We start from the raw sequence: 20,369 nt of genomic DNA, 5'->3' as shown, positions 1-20,369 counted from the left end.
TTGACATGTGACAACTATTGTCACCATTATTCATCTTTATAGAGAAATTGTTATGTGATGCCTAGTCTATTTATTTGGAAAGTCATGTTGTGTATAACAATTTTCGAAGACGAAGAAATGAAAATGCTTGCCTGATGTCACTTTTAATCATCTGATTGTTAGGGGTGTGCTCATGGCGGTGGCGGTATTCTTTTCAAAATAACCACTGATCATCATCACGTAAGCTCAGTCATTTGTCCTTTTTTCGCGCCGTTGAGTAAGGGATTCCCATGGTTTCCATATTGATATGTTCTATATCTATTCATGGATTTTGTGTGTTTGGCGCGTTGTTATCGTGAATTAAGTATTATTTTCGCATATTGCTGTTCTCTTACTAGTCGTTTGATCTCTATTCATGGATATTTTGCTTCTGTGCTGTCTGTCGTAATCATAAAGTATTTTCTTCAAATTAGTGTTTGGCAATCAAAGTAAGAAGAACAGTGCTAGAATGACACCTCTTAACTTCATAAGTGTTTGGTTATTTCCTTTGTTATTGTTTGCAATCATTTCACAAGCTAAAATATGAACAAGGCATATTTGAGGTACGACATATTTTATGAACACGAATAGAAAAGAAGTGTTAAATCAAAGGTCCGATCAGTCTTTTACTTGATTCTTTCCAATTTATTGTTCTTCCCTGGGTTTATTTTTTGTAGTGGCTTTAATAGGGACTATCAATCAACACGGGTACAGCTTAAATCGGCATGTTTTTCAGACTTATGATGTTTATTGGCTGATATATAAGATACATACAAATGTGGGATTTCTCCTTCTTCTGTACTATGATCGTCAGAACTTTTTATCACGTGTCAGTGGCTATCCTTGAGACTGTGTGTTGTGTTGTTGAACAATAGTTTAAAGGGCGGTATCTTTTTTTCCATATCATATTTTTGTCGATGACTACGTGTGACGTTAAAGTAATGTAAATAGGTATCATATAACACAGTGAATATGTTTAATGTTAAAGGGCCAGTCGAAATACATGTAAACCGTTTTCATAAATATCAAGTGTACAGCGTGTTATACAGATAATTGGACCTACGCAGTTAGGTGTTTCGAAAACGTGAATTTTCCTCACGCGGCTTTTTTGTCTGTCTTCCTTTTATACCAAAGCATGCTGTTTAATTCATGGTTATTGCTAATGGTACTAATTGAAATACAATGACATTGTTATTGAAAGAATCTCAGAATCTCTATGTTGGTTGTAACATTAGGTTGTTCTATTTGAGCATTTTTGTTGGAAGGTTCCAGTTTTTCTTATTTAAATTAACAGTATACCCATTTATGTTGAGTTGGGTTAAATTAGTCTTATCTTCATATATCTAAGGATATATGGCGACTTTTGACCTTATTGATAATGAAAAGTTAACGAAATTATGTATTTGTTTCTTTACAACACGACTTAACATATTGCTGGCGTTTATTTGTATACTCTACACCGTACACGTCTATACCATTAACGATGTAATAAGTAGTTACATTTACTATTGCCATTGCTAGGATGTTTTTATGTTATTTATGTATTTGTTTGTTTAAATAGATAAAAGATAGCAATGCTAAACAATCAGCGACAGTAGAAAGTTTTGTTTCTAACGTCAATCAAGTGACGTTCATGTAGTATAATGGGACATGTTCATCGATTAGTGAGAGACAAAAGAAGTAAACAGGTCTATGCGTTGTCTAGACGAAATAGCAAAAATGCCATCATAGATCTACTGTGATCTGCAGTATTATACTCAAGCTGTACGTGTTAATGACAGTAGGTACATAGAAATAAACACGACCTTTCCAGTCAATGTAGCTCTACTAACGGCTAGCGCCATGACTCATATTTATCTAAAGCGATTGTAAAGTACAAGAGTAATATTACAATGTAAAAATATTGCTATATCATGAGCTATAACATTTCGCACCAGTAGTTTGCGACGCATTTGCACCATATGAATCAGTCGTTAGATAACGATACATAGGATATGATAAAGGGTCACAGTCTTATAATGACATTTGTTGAACGGTTGATAAAAGATTATACTAATGCGAGCATGAGCGAGCCATATTATTTATTTTATTCGACGGTTCAAATAAAATTTAAGTGAAGAACTTACACTAACACGTGAATATTCATATTTATACTGGTGCACCAAAATACGCTGCAAGTTGATAAAGGCAAACATTTTTCGTTAACCGGCATTAGTTATTAACACTAACATTTTGGCGTCTTCACGCATTTGTTTATTTAACGCAAATTGACTTCATCGACAAAATATATGTATGCGTGCATTACCATTCTTACGAGTCGCAAATCAGCACGGTTTAGCTGATAAAAGCAACGCTATATTGACATCTGTATAGCACATCTCGACGACAAGAGCCGCTTGTTTAATGTCTTTTTACTTTTCTCTATTACTGTATTTATTTTGCCTTCGCATTTTGCTCGTATACAAAAGAAATAGAAATTTTATTTTAATTATCCGAATGGTTGCTGAACTATATTATTTAAATATTTGTCTATTTTGATTTCATTAATTAAAAAAATTCTGGAAACAAAGTGATCCCTCGGAAGCATTAATCACAACAAAATAACATAAGGATTGCAGACTCGGTTTGATTGAAGCCTATTAATAATACGTACGACAGTTCTCAACAATATACAATTTTAAAATGTATTGTCGATCGTTATCGTTATATGTATATGTATATTTATATATTTTATTTCATTTTATAAAGCATAAATAGGGCAGTGTCTTATCATTCTTCCCTTTAATAACCCTCATGTATTCTATAATCACTATAACTTTTAATCAAACCTTTTTTAAGTTTCAAATAATTATCAACTTCCTTTTGAAATGCATCATGTTTATCCGTATTCATATTTTATTCAAAATGTAGACGTTTTAAATAACATTAATATAATGTTCCGCATTCAAACTTATTTTCAAATTCTTATTTTATTTCGTTCCACCCAGTGTGTCACATAAAATGTTCTTCCATTGTTTTCGTGTATACTTTAATCAGCCATTCTACCTTCTCAGATCTGGGTTAAAATCAATCAACACGTTCGATTTACTGCATGAAGTTGACTGCCTGTATTCGTCTGTTTCTTAAACTTTGGAACATTTCTTATCTAAAATACAAGTGTTAAAATTGCTGACAGACAATTGGAACTTACCAGCATTGCTTTTTATGAACTATGTTTTGATTGCCTTGGTTCAACTATGTACACCCCTGCTAAACAGTGACTCTTTCACATTTTGGTGACCTGTTTAAATGTCAGCCGTCGACACTTTCAATGCATCAATCGATCAAAACAGGTACTTCTCGGTAGGGAAATCACTCAAAATGTGTCTCCTCATAAAAAAAAGCTCACGAACGTCATTTTAGGGTAATTCCTATCGAAAATGAACCACCATGATGAGGAAATCTACATTGTATTTTTTTTATTAAAATGTTAAAATATTAATTGTGGTCTTTTCTCGACTAGATTTATGTCTATGCAGGATATCGCAACTTTATTATAGACATCAACATGAGCGTATATCAATTAAAATATAACATATCTCTTAACATTCGCTTAGCCTTAGGAGTATATTTATAATGTATTCTTTAGTTCAACATTAATTGATATTAATTGCGATGCCATGTGATATTTTCAATAAATTTCAAATTACTTACGATGTTTTCATTAACGTCTGTACATTATATGCTTCTTCTTAATTTTTTTGTTAAAACGTGTTTTCTTAGTTATAAGTATTCTATTACATAACACATTTTCCACACAAATAATGTTTTATGTGTCTTATCGCTTGTTCCCAAAGACAAAAAAAAAAACAATAAAAATTATTTCGTAAGACTATTTAGATATTTGAACAACAAGATATAAAAGGCAATGAATCATAATTTTCTTCGACATGATGCGTTCAATATATTTTTCATGAATATTATTTTAATAATCTTATAAGCTTCATAAAGCTGAATCAAAGTTTTTTATATTTATTATATAATGAATTAGTACATTGGATATGCTTTGCAAATACTTAACCTTAATTGGATAAGCTGTGCTAAATAAAACATACACATTCTACAAAGAGATATTTCTCAGAATATGAGAACAAAGATGATCAACAAGGAACGACGGTATTCAGAGTCTATTACCACGTGTTTGAATTTCTTGATCCCTATTTGTATGATAATTGTTGTGCACTTGAATTGTGAATCTATTTAAATTCGATCAGCATGTAAGGACTCGACTAATCTCAAAGAGTATTGTGTACCTCTTGTAAGCTGCAGGAGTGTAGATAATGTGTACGTCGATGATAGATATAAGCAATTTCATCTGTTTACACTGCCATGGCAACCAATCTATGTGGCAGTTAAACTGTTTTGTATGATCAAATAAATGAATAATGAAACCTAATAATTATGATAACTTCATTTTGATCTTCCTCATTAAGTGCAACTTGTTTCACTTAAAACGATTGATCAAGTCAGTTCTGGAAGTCGTTCAATCATTCATTCGTCATAATTTCATAACTGTTGCACAAATATCGGTGTATGAAATTATGCATGATTTAGTCAGATAATAGAAACAAATGTGCTTTTAATTCTTTGAATTCTGAGCAATATCAGAAAGTTGATGTAGATAATGTATGATATTTGTTTATCCAACTTTCTTTGTAGAAACAGAAAAATAAACGCTAAAGGAAACATTTTATAGCTATCATACGGCACTTGACACCTGTTGTTGTGAAGCCTTCTCTTATTTGTTTCTTTACTATTACGTTTACATTAATTTGAAAGGTCGTACAAAAAACGTATTAATGAAATGATACACACAGAATAACTTCTTTACTTCATTGCATAAATGCTTGTTTCTTATAGTTTTTCACAAAAAGAAACTATTTATTAGTTGAATTACTAAACGTCAGTTCGATATAAGGCTGTGTCCATGTGCCATTAAATTTGGCAGACTTTACCAAAAACAATAATTACGTTACTCAATATAATGCCAGTTTCTCTCAACCAAACCTCTTGACTATCTTAATATACCAATTAGCCAAGTACATAAGACTCCCTTATCACAATTGAGTTTTTACGTCTATAAATATAATGAGGTTTTTTTTGTTATAAAGATATACATGCTTGTCAACTCAAATATTTTTTTATTTCCTAATTGTTATTAAGACATATATGCTTGCCTCTTTAATATGTCAATTCAAACCTTTATTTACAGAGAAAAAAGAAAATCAAATAAGAACAACAAAAATGGCAAAATTGAGACTGTTATGTAGGCTCGGTTTGATTCAGCCTGGTCATGGATGGAAGTAAAACATTCAAAAAGGACGTTTGAAAAAAAACGATATCTTTTGATATCGTTTGTTATAAGTGTGTTGTCTTTCAAACGTATCAATTCACTGTACATGTATTCGATTTCCTTACGAAACAGAACAGCCACCTATCGTTCTTCGTTGGAATTAGAAATCATGTATTACGCTTTTTTCCCAACTCTAAATCATATTCTCACACAAGTAAATTATTTGGATTTTTCATCTTTGTTGGTGTCATTATTTGTCAGTGTTGGTGTCATTGTGGTCATAAGATTATTTTCTCACAGCTTGTTTTGGCATTTCGACTTTAAAATGATGTATGTTTTCACTTTAAAAATTTAGTTTAAGAATCGTGTGAAAGCTGTTCATGCGCACAATATTTAATTTTTTTCATTTTCTGTGGAAAACACGAAAATAACACGAAAATATTTTTTGCAGGAACGGAGATCATATCGGCAATTTCGGTTTTTGATAAATGCGCAATCATTTGCGACAATTTTGAAGTGCACCTACAATCATGTAAATATTGGTAAAAATTCAAAAGTTGGTTTCGACAAAGAATGACCGACAAGATATTTTTTTAGATGCATTTTTACAATTTCCTTTGGAATCACCATTCCAATTTATTTACAATGACTGAAAATAAAGCAACATTGTCAATCCCTAAAAAGTATGTTCTTCCAAGTCAAAAAGGTATTAAAAATAATGAACAACAAAAAGGACGTAGATGAATACTCGTATTAAATGCGACATAAATAAACAAAATAAAATTTATATAAAATGTTAATTCACAGACCAAGCTATACAAGTAAGAACAAGAAAAAGGATATCAGATTTATTGCAATAGTTGTGTTAGATTATCACGCATATTGTGATGTATGTACACGATTATAATTACATGTATGTCTTTACGAAATATATGTAGAAAGATTTTTACCACTAAATAGATATATATCATATTCACTTTTAAAAAAACAGACATCTCGTCAATCATAAGAGATATATATCGAGATTCCTGAGAAAATAACAAAGAGTGTTCAGAACCTTGTAACCTATATTAGGTAGATGTTTCGAGTAATTGAATCCAGTGGAAAACGCTGAAGTCAACATGAACCAATTAAGCAATCAGGACGTAAACCTGTAGTTAACTTTAACATATCACACTCTGGGCGCGAAATATTTCTGTAGAATATGTTTCTTCTGCTCATTAAATTTGTTTGTGTCTTGTAAGTCTGTATTAACATTGAGGTAACTTGATATAGTTGATATCGTGTTTCAAGTATCTCGTATTATCTTATAACTTACATTAAAAAAATTATTCTTGTGTTGATAAAATTATCACACTGATTTATCTCACGAAAGCGAACTAAAAGCTAAAATATACCTATCTTTTACGTTTGTTTTATCAAGCTATACAACTTGTCATAAAAAAACTAGTTTTAAATAGACAGATAGAGTAATCGATAATTTCATTTTAAGATCGCATGCTTGAAAGTGAAGAGAAATGATGGCCTTTTCAGAATTTCTACATTTCTAGTCTTTCAAGTATATTGATTCTAAGCCTCCTAGTTCTGCGGATTGAATATCGCTTTTACCTGTATAAAGGCACGTAACAATGTTTTATTTTTCTCATTTCTCAGAAACAGACCCATAAAATCTAAAATTGTCAGCTATTTTACGTTGCTCTGTGTATTTGCCTTTTATAAGGGTTTCCAATTCTGTCAATAAACAGGCTCAATCTGCAATACCTTGTCTTTACTGTCTTTTTGGCTTTTGCCAGGTTCTTTATTGTCTCTGTCTGTGAAGTTCTGACATGATTTAATTATCGATATAAAGAATTTATCTGAATTAAAAGTTCAATTGCATGAAATTGCTGAATTGTAGCTGTACGGTACTTATATACATTTTGAGATATTATCAGTAGTGAAAAGGGTTTTGTTTTTTACTACCCAGCGAATAATCATAGTAAATACATTGTGATTAGAAACAAAACTTTGAACTGACAACTGATTAGAAGAAAAGAATTGTTTGCATGTGAAATGTGTTTAACTTGTATAAGCAACGTTGGGTTCCCTTAAAGCAATTATGTTCTCTATTTGAACCTGATAGGTAGAACCTTAAAACAACATTCTAATGAATATTTTCACAAATGATTGTGCGTTTATATTTTCAAACTCTAAATCATATGCCCTAAGCTAAGTGTAGTTCATTTTTGTCATTTGTCACTGCTTGTTTGACGTATTTAGTTTAACAAAGAAATATCTGCACATATTTAAAAACGAATTTAGGCTTTTTATTATCATTCATTACTTGTACAATATTTCTATATTTTATAACTGTTTATATTTTTATTCAAAAATGAATAAGTAAATAAAAACCTCAATTTGTAAATATAACAGCTGGCTATTGAATAGAAGTCAGCAAATAACAGTATGCAATTTGTAGTGAAAACAACTAAATTTCAATTTTATTCGGTACATTAGATGTAACAAGTGAAACGAACATATAGTTGATCTGGCTTTTTCTATCTCATCCAATTACACCAGATCATTCTCAAATGTTCTAGGTCACTTATTTACAAATGAACTAATCTCTTTAACTGTACTGTTATGGTGTTATAACATTTTATCACGCAAACAAAGCTTTAAATGTTGATAACTTCTAATGTTTCATCATGATTATCTTCATTTTACTCACAACAAGCTGTTTGATGCTTGCTGAGGCGCTAAGCATGCCAATCATGTATCAGTAAAATTCGGAATGACTTCGTATTGAGTCAGAAAAAGAAATGTCCGTTGCTGTACATCTACAAATATGACCTTAATGGTCGTCGTTGTTTTAAAAGCTTAAATGGAAATCATTTTAAAACATAAATTAAAAAGGCGTCTTAAACTGTAAGAATCGCACATGCTTACGAATTAATAATATGTTCTGCTTTGTTGCTACTATTTGACATTTGACCAATCGCATGCATATAGCCCGAGGCAAGAACTAATCAGGCTTTAAGTGTTCTTTTAGTAATTATATTATATTTGATGATAATAATAATTTTATTATTACATTGAAACTAAATACACCTATGACGGGTGCTGAAAATAAGGAACTTACTATTTCCCTTCTATAGCAATCTTTTTAAAGTTTAACAATTTCTCAAGGTCCTGGCATTACTATTCAATAGATTCGAGTTTCCTAGCGACTTTTTCCGATGTTGCTTAATCGTAAGTTATAGCATTTGCACCTAGATCATTAAACAGAGTATCAATACAGGTGAGCGCGATATGCCGAACTCTGCTGTAAAATCCAGAGAATATCCTTAATTATGTACTCTATGTCAGATGAATGTATTTTGCTGGAACCACTGTGAGGAAAATTGAAACCAACGTGTACCTGTAAAGCAATCAAAAGTTAAGTTAGCAACAAACTGTTACATAACAAACTCCTAGGATAAAATCATCCTAAACTTATATAGGTAATATTTTTGTAACAAACTCGTTCATGTTTAAATGAAGTTAATCTTTTTAAGTGATGGAATAAACTACATATAAGATATAATACTTTAATGGTAAACGAAGACCCGTTACATAGACCCGTTACATTAGACATTCATCAATTTATAAAATTTGAGAAGACTTAAAAAATTCTGAAAAAGAGAACGTGATCACTCCAGAGCATTGGTACATGCCCGGTTCGTAGTGTTAAAATGTATTCCAATTACTATTTACAATATCGTCGGTGGGCTTCGAAAAGGCCCTATCTCAATTTTTGCAAAAATCGTTTTAGGTCATTTTTTGACAAACAAACCGAGGCGCGCATTGTGCGAAAACACCCGTTTAGATAGCCAATCGGAAAGTGAATTTATTGCCATGTGAGAAAAAGACGTATCATTTTTGGATGAAAAATTTGTTCCGCAAAAATGCCCGATAATTTTTAGGAGTGAAATTAGAAAGTAAAAACGGAGAAAACTCGGATTTTCTTATGAAAGTTTCAAAGATCAGGTATGCTTTTTCTTTTTCACAGTGGAAATAATGATGTGCTTCGTGTAGTATGTAGTTATATGATAAATAAAATCATCAATACATTGGGCAATGGGGATTTCACATAAAACGCTTGTCGGCTAGGTTAAATTTTATGCTAAAAAAACTATTTTTAACTTGTTTTTCTTAAACCTTAGATTTTAGTTTCATTCTTTACACCAAAATGTATCAAACTGATAAATCTGAGCTACATTAAAGCTGTTAAAATAACTTTTATAAGTAATAGGGCATTTTCGCATGCTAATTTTTTGGTAAGGTTTGTCTTATAAGGCATTTTCTTATATATTTTGTAAGACAATATTTATGTTCCTTATTTTCATACATCACTTTTATTTATATTTTCAGCATGTTTAAAGATTACAATCACACCCAAGACTGGTAGACATTTATTTTCTCGGAGAAATAACATATAGTGTTCTTTAAAAAGGTAATATTTACATAAATAAATATGCAACTACTTGTAAATTTAAATAAATAAATAAATAAATATTTAATTGTCTTAATACCACATAGATTTGCAATTATTTATTTTGTAAGGATTCTCATTAAGATTATAATTAAGAGTTATTTAAAGACCAGGCACGTACTGATATTCATCAGACTTAACTGGGATGTTATGTAAGATGGTTGCTACGTTCATTTTATAATCATTAAATTGTTTTCTACCAGTTCACGTTATTACAGGTGTCTGATGAACACTATCTTGATTAATGTTCAATATTTCAATTTTGAATTATTGGACTATTTGATTTGTAACAACTGCAAAGTGATGACAATAACATGTAATCTATTTACAAAAGATGAGAACAACTTCTGCCAGAAATCCTATTTTTGAAAGACTTCAGTGATCTCGTGTGGCTTAAACCGTAGGGAAAGGGCTTGCGGTTTTATCTTACGTGTCTGTTTGACTTCAGTCTAAATGCGACTGAGAAGGACATTTGACTACACTATTTCTTCTTTCAAAGTCCAGTAAATGGCCAAGGTCGTCAATCTACTGTAAACTTATTTGAAAAAGAGAAACCGGAACATTATGTGAACAATGCAAAAAGTATCATGGTTTTCTTTAAAAAAATTCTTGGAGAACATCTTGACTGAAGACAATAAAGTAAAAGAAATAGTGATATAGATTTACAGGTGTTGCTACCAATACCAAAAAGTGACACTTGGAAATTCTTAGTAAAGACTTGCAAATATAACACAGAAGCTTATACAATAAGGCCTGGCTCAGATGGAGGTGGGCGTAGTTTATAGTCAAATTGAACGGAAACTTAAAATCACACTTATATATTCTCTTGTTAATTATGTTTGTTTGATTGGGTTTTACGTCACACCAACACAGTATAGGTCATATATGGTGACGTCTCAGCTTTACTGATTGAAGAAGACTTCAGTTGCCATTCCGTTCATTATTTCAGGCACGAACGGGTACCTAAGTAGAACCACAGACGTTCCTTAAGCTATCTGGATAGCTTCCTCACATGAAATAATCCAAAGTCTCTGTCAGGATTCGAACCCATAGTGGTGAGGGAAAGTGCTTTGAAAACAACGGCCACGGATGCTCAATGTTTTAAAACTGCTCGCCCGAGTTACCTATATGAGGTTAAATAACAATAGGCATGATTCTTGAAGAACTTTACGATATCGTTTGAAACCATTAGACAGGGAAATACTTGTTAGAACAATATGACTTGGTGCTTTTGATGTGAAACTTCTAGTGTTTGCTTTATACTTTTTTGTATGTCATGTAGCAGCATATTAATAACATGACTGTTTAGTATATAGAGAGTTATGATGAGAAAAATGCTAAATGCTTATTTTACGAAATGTTTTGTTTTTAATTGACAGTATATATCCAGATTCATGGTTATTTTCACTAAAATTTTGAAATGTTTTTGAAATGTTAAAATACTGTGAAGTTAACAACAACACAATGAAACAAAGTTCAAACAGCACTTTGAAATAGAGAACAAAATATGAAAAGGTAGCACCTACTGTGTTAGTCATGCAATAAAATTTTGTAATAAAAATGTAAAACAGTAATTAATCGACCAAAAAAATGTAAATTTTTACTTAAATCATTATACTTTCCTTCAAATTGTTTTACATTTTTTTAAAATGTTTTGCTTATCTGAAGGCATGAAGCTCTTAGAACTTAAGAACTTGGTATTAGGATTGATGTTTTTTATCTGTATGGTAAATAATAGAAAAGGTAATATTGGTTGTTTGGGCAGTATACTTTTATTGGTGAAGCCAAATTGACTACATATTAAAAGGTTTTATGTTTCGGAATGTTTGTAGTTTTTTGTTTCATTTTTTAATATTTCTTGTCGTCTTAAAACATAATAACACTTTATTCCCAAAATCCTTGAATTTCTTTAGGAACATTGATGAATAGTACTGGTAAATGTGTCTCGTAATGCCATTATGAACCTAACAAGAGTATGTTAACGTGTGCGAAAGGGCCTTATAAGGCCATTTGAGACCCCTATTTGGCCATTTTTGCCATGTGAAAAGGACGTATGGGCATTTATTATGAAACAGTAGGGTTTATCATAACCAAATTAAATGTATTTAAAATGAATTTAAATGTTCATTTTTATCTGTTAATTTCATTTCTGTATGTGTTTCCATGCCAAAACTAAACGGTTTTTTCCATCTCCTGAAAAGTAGCGTTTTTGCAGATAAGGCCTTTTCGAAGCCCACCGACGATATGCAAAATAACAAACACAAACCATAGGTCACTTTGTACATGATATGTGTATTAATTATCTTTCTTTTCTGCAATATTGATAACAACTTTTATACATTACACAACAATTATTAAATCATAATAACCCCTTTTTATTAAGAATAATTCCTTAAAAATATTAAGAGAGGTAAGTTGTGTTTATCGTTATCTTTCTTTTGCATTTGTTGTTTTGATGAATCTGGAATTTCCTGTAGGACATAAACAAACATTGAACGATAAGAAACAAACATTACCGTAAAACTAAAAAAAAAACATTCTCTCTTTTTTAAAAATCCGTCCGTAAATTGTTTGTATTTTAAATTGACAAGGAAATGACGTTTATAGAAAATAAATTAAAACAATTGCGCATGTGTCATTTCATAGGTAATAATATATGACATCTTTTTTCAAACAGTCTAAATTGAAATGTTATTTGCATAGTTTGTCAATTTTAACTATTTGATTTAGACATATGTGTTTGCTACAGAACCACATACATAAACAACGCCCGGGCCTATTAACATAAACATCTGCGGGCGTATTATCCAAACTGCACTCCTTTTTACCAATGACACAATTTATTTGCGTTATGTAATTTTATGTAATATATTATAATATCGATAGACGCCTAAGTCAGAAAATATCTATTTTCTGACTACATATTAAATTTTTTTTCAATCTCTGGTAGTTGCTTCTGTCACGCGGAAGACATTTTTTATAGAAATATATGTGATTGTATTCTTTGTAATTGTTTTCTTTATCTTGATAAAAAGAGAAAAAGAAAATTGAAGAACCTACATCGACAAAACTGATTTCCTCGTGCAAATCGAATGTGATGTTTGTCTATAAGACAACAATTTTCGTTTTGGTTTAACTATATTTATTTAATCTCGATTGCGAAACAGATTCTTGCAACTTATATTAATCACTTTCGAGTCCGCTTCCTGAAACCAACTAGTACTGTTGTCATATGAAGAAACATGGTCGTGACCCGATTAGGGCTCGAACCCATGATCCCTGGTTTGAGAGGCAGACATCTTAACCACTAGGCCACCGCTTCCCTTTTCTATTTGAAAGAAGTCAAATCTCAATGTATGTGTTTTCATTACTTAATATATTTGTTTTGCTTTGCTACATGTTTTAATGGAGTTCTCCTACATAACATGAAGCGCTGGCACAAAACAAACGATAACGCGACCTTCAATTAAATAACTTAGTTGTCATAAACTGCAAGGTGATTCCTTGAATGTATAAGTTCAATCTCTAAAACATTTTATAACACCTGTGTCTACTATATTTTTATATAGATTTTCAGCTAAATTATCACATTACAATTTATTAAATTGACACGGAAATCATAAATTTCATCATACATTGAAATAAAAAAAAATTCATCACATATTTTTAAATAAAAATATTTTTTTTATTCTCATATTCAGATATTGGCATTCCAATGTCTTGTCATATTTGCCATCTGAATTCACATAATACATAAACTGTTAATTGAAATGTTATGAGCTAATTGATACTAAATGTTGAAACCTTGATTCCTTCTTTCTGTTCACGTCATATATTTGTAGCTGTGCATCTATAATGCTGTTGTTAAAGCCACTGTTTTTGCATGTTTATTTGATTCTGCTATCATGTTTGGTCATAGTAGATACACAAAGCAAAATTACGTAAAAAGCAATAAGCTGGTAGACAACTAGTTTAATGTTCTATGATAACATATTTTCTTATATTTTCTTATATTTTAAGAATGAGCAAATGAAAAGGTTTGGGAAATGACTAAGTTTGACTCGTGGAAAAAAAATAGGTAAAAAGAAGAACACTATTTAAAACACTTATTTAACCCAAAATTATCACAACTATCATATTTAAATATATTTCTGTTTGATGTCTTTGTGTAAAACCAAAATTGCGTTTTGTATTGAAATTTTAAAATTGCAAGCTTTCTGTTATGAAATTCGCAAATTGTTTTATGACTATTTATTATACAGTTATCATACTTTTTGACCAGACTTTTATTATATAATTATTAAATATATGTCTGTAAACATTAATTACAAACAATAATTATTTAATTGTATCATTTAAATTTTTGTAAAACAATGTTTACTTCCAGAAACAGGAAAGAAATTTGCACCTTCTCAGAGAGACATGAATTCAATGCTATAAACACAAAGGAATCTTCACCAATTGTTACACATAAGTGATTGATGAATGTTGTTTCGCATGGACTTAATCGTCTCAGAGGGATGTAAATCCGATGCTAATAGAAGGTAATAAAGTAATCAGAAGTTAAGACAGGGATTATCTATCAAGATGAAATGTTATTGGTGGTATATGTTTCCAAAGAGTACATTTTGCAACGGAGAGTTGATATTAATGCTTACAATGAGAATTGTTCCAAAGTAAAAACGTGTTTAGTATTAATCACATCTTTTGACATAATGTATTTAGAAACGTATATCTGATGATATTTCTTTAACAATTCATAACAGTAAAATAAGGTTGTGTTCATAACAATATGGTCGTTTCCTAAAATAGATGCTTTATTCGCTGTCTATTGATCTTAATATACATGAATTTTGTAGTTAACCAGAAAAAAATGTTTCGAAACAAAATATTGTTCTTGGTTTGACAATAACTACATGCATGCAAGATTGGCTTCCAATAAAATGGAGTGTCATAATTATGTCTTCCGTTCTAGGTATTCGGTTAACATTTTATCACAATAAAAGCAATTATTTTACAATCCACGGATGTCAAAACAGAAACAAACTGCTTAGAAAACGTAAAAAATAACAACAATTAAACGCCTTTTTTTTTTAACTCAGTCATATTGTATCTGCTACTTGCTTTCGACTATCGTTAAAAGAGCATTCACAATTTATTTAAAGAACATGAATATTAATTGGACAATCAATGAAGCAAAAATAATTATATTGAAGTACAAATATACCCTTGATGTAAGAGTCATTTCATTTTTCTCTATGCACTTAGTTCAAATATAGATTGGTAATTATGTAACTATGTAGGTAACCTATTGAATATTGATTAACCGTAACGTGATGTCCGTTATAACATGCTTAATACAAAAGTCCGCTTACTTTCAGTATGTTAATGAAAGAGAAAACGGTAGGGAATAACGAAGACGAGATCCATAGGGGAACGGGAAATGCAAAAAACGTTTTCCGATATAAGATAAAATTGCACGTCTCAGACAGCGCTCGATATGGTAAATATCATTTGATCAAATATACTAAAATTATTATATGGAATTTTTAGTAAGTACCTTGTATCAATTTTGGACACTCCGCTATTCAGCAAAACCGTAATACCAACATAAACTACTTTATTAATGGAGTTTATGTTTATTTTGAAACTGATTAAACAATGCCATTTTCTAAATATTTTCGAAAAATTCTGCTAAAGAATAACTTCAACGAAATTTTACAAATTATTGCAAAACACAATAGACATAGTTATCAGCTATTCGCGTCTGTTCCTTTGTCACAAATATCTGAACTTTGTGTAACCTTGCCTACAAGCATCTAGGTCATTGTAAAGTAAACACGTACGGGACATCTATTGTTATAAAAAGTGTCCATTCATGTATAGAAATGGATAACTGGCATATTGAAATATGATTAGTTTCTGGGGTTTTTATTTTGTTGTTGTCGTTTTCAAAATTTAATCTTAGTTTTTGCACGCTTTTTCAACTCATTTAATCGTGTTAAAATTTCATTCAATATGTAAATGTTTTATGTTTAAAAACAAACAAGAAACATTGCATTCGAATTGATATTCCAAAACTAGTACCAGTTCGCCTTTATCAGCGGCATTAAAAACTAAAAACGCATTTACGTAAATGTGCTCATGTCAATATCATTGAATTTATGTTTGTCATTTATAATGAATGTGCTTAGTTGTCTATTGATATTATTATTATTATTATTATTATATACCACATTTCTATAGCACTCTTTTCATAAATAATAAATGTTCAAGAGTGCTTTACATAAATCCGATAAAACATAATCATATATATATATATATATATATAAGACATAATGTACAACATTAATTAAGTAAACCTATTAAACAATAATGATAATCTAAAACCAGTAAAGGATGGTAAGAAATACAGACACATTTAGTTTAAAATCAAGGCTCAATTAAAATTAACACTGATAATATAGCAAAAGTAGTACATGTATGATGATTTATGAACTAACGTCCATAGAACTTTATGAAATAATGTGTTTTGAGAGCTTTCTTAAAACATGGCAAGGTATTACAGTCTCTAATGTCAGGTGGTAACGAGTTCCATAATTTCGCTGCGGCTGTCTGGAAGCACCTGTCACCATATCGTACTGTCCGAGATTTAGGCACAACTAGTGTCATTGAGTTATTCTGGGACCTCAGGTTTCTGACTGGGATGTACACGTCTATCATGTCTTTTATATAGGCTGGTGATTGATCGATGAGGGATTTATATGTATAAGTCAAAATTTTATATTCGACCCGATACTCTACCGGAAGCCAGTGAAGTTCACGTAAGATAGGTGTTATGTGGTCATATTTGAGTGTTTTGGTCACAATTCTAGCTGCTGTATTTTGAACATGTTGTAACTTGGTCATTGACTGCTTAGAGACTCCATATAACAGTGCATTACAGTAGTCTAACCTAGAAGTAACAAGTGAATTTACTAGAGATTTGGTTGCTTTAACAGTAAGATAGGGTCTGATGTGACCGATTTGTCTTAATTGTGCATAACAGTTCCTACAGACATTATTTACATGTTTTTCCATCCTCATGATCGAGTCAAGAAATGCACCAAGATTGCGCACACTAGATGATTGGCTAATTTTCGAACCGTCGACTGTTACTGTAACATCTGAAACAGGTTGTGCGTTATGTTCAGATGAGAAGATGATCAACTCTGTTTTGTCGCCGTTTAGCTTCAGCATGTTGGCATTCATCCAACTTACAATATCTTCAAGACATCTTTCAATACGGTTTATATTCTCCTGAATTGAAATATTAGTCACTGGTTTGAAGGAGAGATAGAGTTGTGAGTCATCTGCGAAGAAATGGTTGTTTAGATCATGTTTACGGCAGATTTCTCCGACAGGTTTCGTATACATCACATAGCTCTTGGGTCCAAGGACAGACCCTTGAGGTACACTGTACTCCATGTGGACTGGCTGTGATAGTTTGTTGTTTATGCATACAGTCTGGTATCGGTCAGTCAGGTATGACGTCATCCATGCGAGTGGCTTGCCTGTAATTCCAAAGTGTTGTTTAAGGCGGCGAAGGAGCGTTCCGTGATCAATTGTATCAAAAGCAGCAGGCAGACAAATCAAGCATCACGAGAATAGTCACATTGTTATTATCCAAAGACCGTAGAATGTCATTTTGAACTTTTAACAATGCAGTCTCGGGCGAATGGAACTTGCGATAAGCAGATTGGTTGACCTCGTGTAGATTATTTGTCTTCAGATGGCTCTCAATTCGTACGTCAATGACCTTTTCCAAGATTTTAGACAGGAATGGCAAGTTAGACACAGGCCTATAGTTTTTCAGTTCGTTAGGATCTAGATTTGGTTTCTTTAGAAGTGGTCTTATTCGTGAGTGTTTGAACATTTTTGGTACATAAGCAGCATCCGAAGACACGTTTATAAAACTGGTTATCACTGGTGTTAGTTCATCTAGGCATTCTTTTAACAGCCATGTTGGAATGGGATCTAACTCACAGGATTTGGTGGCTGATTTTTTAATCAATGCTTTCACTTCTTGCTCTGTGGTTGGAGCAAACACAGTATATTTGACACCCGTATATTCAGATTCAATACCTACATTATCAGGTACCGATTGTGTTTGAGAACGTATGTTATTCCTTATTGTTTCAATCTTTCCGATAAAGAAGTCACTGAATGTCTGGGCAAGGCGCTCTGAAGATGAATCAAATGGTAGAATCACTTCATTTGTATCTCCAAGTAGACCTTTGGTAATCTTAGATAGACTTTTATGATCATTGCCACAAGACTCTATTTTACTTGTATAGTATTCTACACGAGCTTGTTCACACTAGAACAGTGTGTTCTGTAGATCTGATGGTCTATTGTAAGTTTAGTTTCACGCCATTTCCGTTCCAGTTTACGTTTTTCATGTTTGGCTTCGTGGAGTTGCTCTGTATACCACGGACAAGCAGGTCTCAATGTAATAGTCTTGTTAATCATCGGAGCATGTTTATCCAAAATAGAGGTTAGACTGTCTGAATACTCCATCATAAAACCATCTATGTCAGAAGGGATACACTCTTTGTTAAAGAATTCCATTTTCCGTATGTCATCTCGAAAAGAATCAATGGGTGTGACATTTCAAAGCAGATATGGTAATTATGTATTACCGGACACTTTTTCTTATCTTTTTTAACCATCGACATAAAATCAGTTATAAGAAAAAACATTATTTTACATTATACAATATATCGTATAATCAAACAGTCATATATGGACAATAAAACTCATCATTCCGGTCGTTGCATGCCTCCGGGCTGAACAAGTTGGATATCATATTATTTATTTCAATTTTTTTTTATATTCTGCATTGTACATGATTAAATTTCAAAATATCTTCAACGGATACATATTCACGTTTAAACCAATACCAGGCATCTCGTCAATAAAAAGAGATATATCGAGATTCATGAGAATAGGACAAAGACTGTTCGAAACGCTGTAACCTTTGTTAGATAGTGTCTTAGAGTTATTGCATCAAGTGTGGCAAAAGCTAAAGCCAACATGAACCAAGTAAGCAATCAGGGGTTAAATCTGTAGATAACTGTTACATAACAACTTTGTGTGTGGAAAATATTTCTGAAGGCTATGTTTATTCTGATCAATATATTCTTTGAAAATTTGCGTTTCGTAAGTTAGTATTAACATTGAGATAACTTCCTATGTTGATATCTTAAAATTTACGTTCATATAATTTCCTTTGTAGTTCATGAGTTGATGAGATAAATACACTGATTTATCTAACGATTGTAAACCAAAAGCTTAATCACATTAAAATATACAGTCCTATCTTTTACATATGTTTATCAAGCTATACAATTTATTATAAAATAAAAAAAATATCTCATAAACAAGAACAGTAATCGATATTTGATACATAGATTGCATACTTTGAAGTGAAATTGTAGCTATTTTAGCATTTTATTTTCTATTCGTTCGGAACAACTATTGTTTCCAATCATCTAAGTGAAAGAAACTAACACATGACTACACTGGCAGTGGATAAGGCACCACACAAAACTTTCGTTCATGCAGAAAAGTACAAAATCATACGTACTGTTTTAATTGAAAAATGAAAGAGTAAATGAAACATCGAGCTGTAAAGATGACAGTTTTCTATTAAATAACAAATATCAGTATACAATATGTAGTGATAACAACTAAATCTTAATTGTATTCGATACATAAGATGTAACACGTGAACGAACATATAGTTGTTTTTTGATGTTGTTTTTTCTCTCTCATCCAATTACACCAGATCATTCTCAGGTCACTGTGTTACAAAAGAACAAACCTCTTCAACAACTGTACTGTTTTAAACCGGTGTTATGACATCTTATCACGCAAACATAGCTTTAAATATTGATTACTTCTGATGTTTCATCATGATTATCTTCCTTTTTACTCCTCACAACAAGCTGTTTGATGCTTGCTGAAGCGCTTCACATGCTAATATAAGTACATTATATATTAGTAACATTCGGAATGCCGTCGTATTGATTAAATGTTTACTAACAGAAGAAAATGCACTTTGCTTTTCACTTACAAATGTGACTTAAATGTTTTCGTTTTTTCATAAATTAATACCTGCTAACGAATGTACAAGTCAGAAAACATTCTGCTTTGTTGAAACTATTTGACTTTCGACCAATCACATGCAGTTTTATGCCTGAAATATGAATCTTAGACGTCAATCAATAGATTAGAGTTTCGTAGTGATTTGTTGATGTTGCAGGCTCATAAGTTACAGCATTTTTACCGAACTTAAAATATATGATACACTGAATTACAGTCGCAAAACAGGTGAGTGCGATATGTCGACATCCACGGTAAAATTCTGAGAATATCCTCAATTATGTAATCTATGTAAGGTGAATGTTTTTGTTGAAACCAGTGCGATGATAATTAAAGCCAACATGAATCTATAAAGTAATC

Source organism: Ruditapes philippinarum, unplaced genomic scaffold, assembly GCF_026571515.1.
Source record: "Ruditapes philippinarum isolate M1 unplaced genomic scaffold, ASM2657151v2 ctg2362_1_1_1_1, whole genome shotgun sequence".
Lineage (NCBI taxonomy): Eukaryota > Metazoa > Mollusca > Bivalvia > Venerida > Veneridae > Ruditapes > Ruditapes philippinarum.
This window is presented reverse-complemented; position numbering follows the sequence as displayed.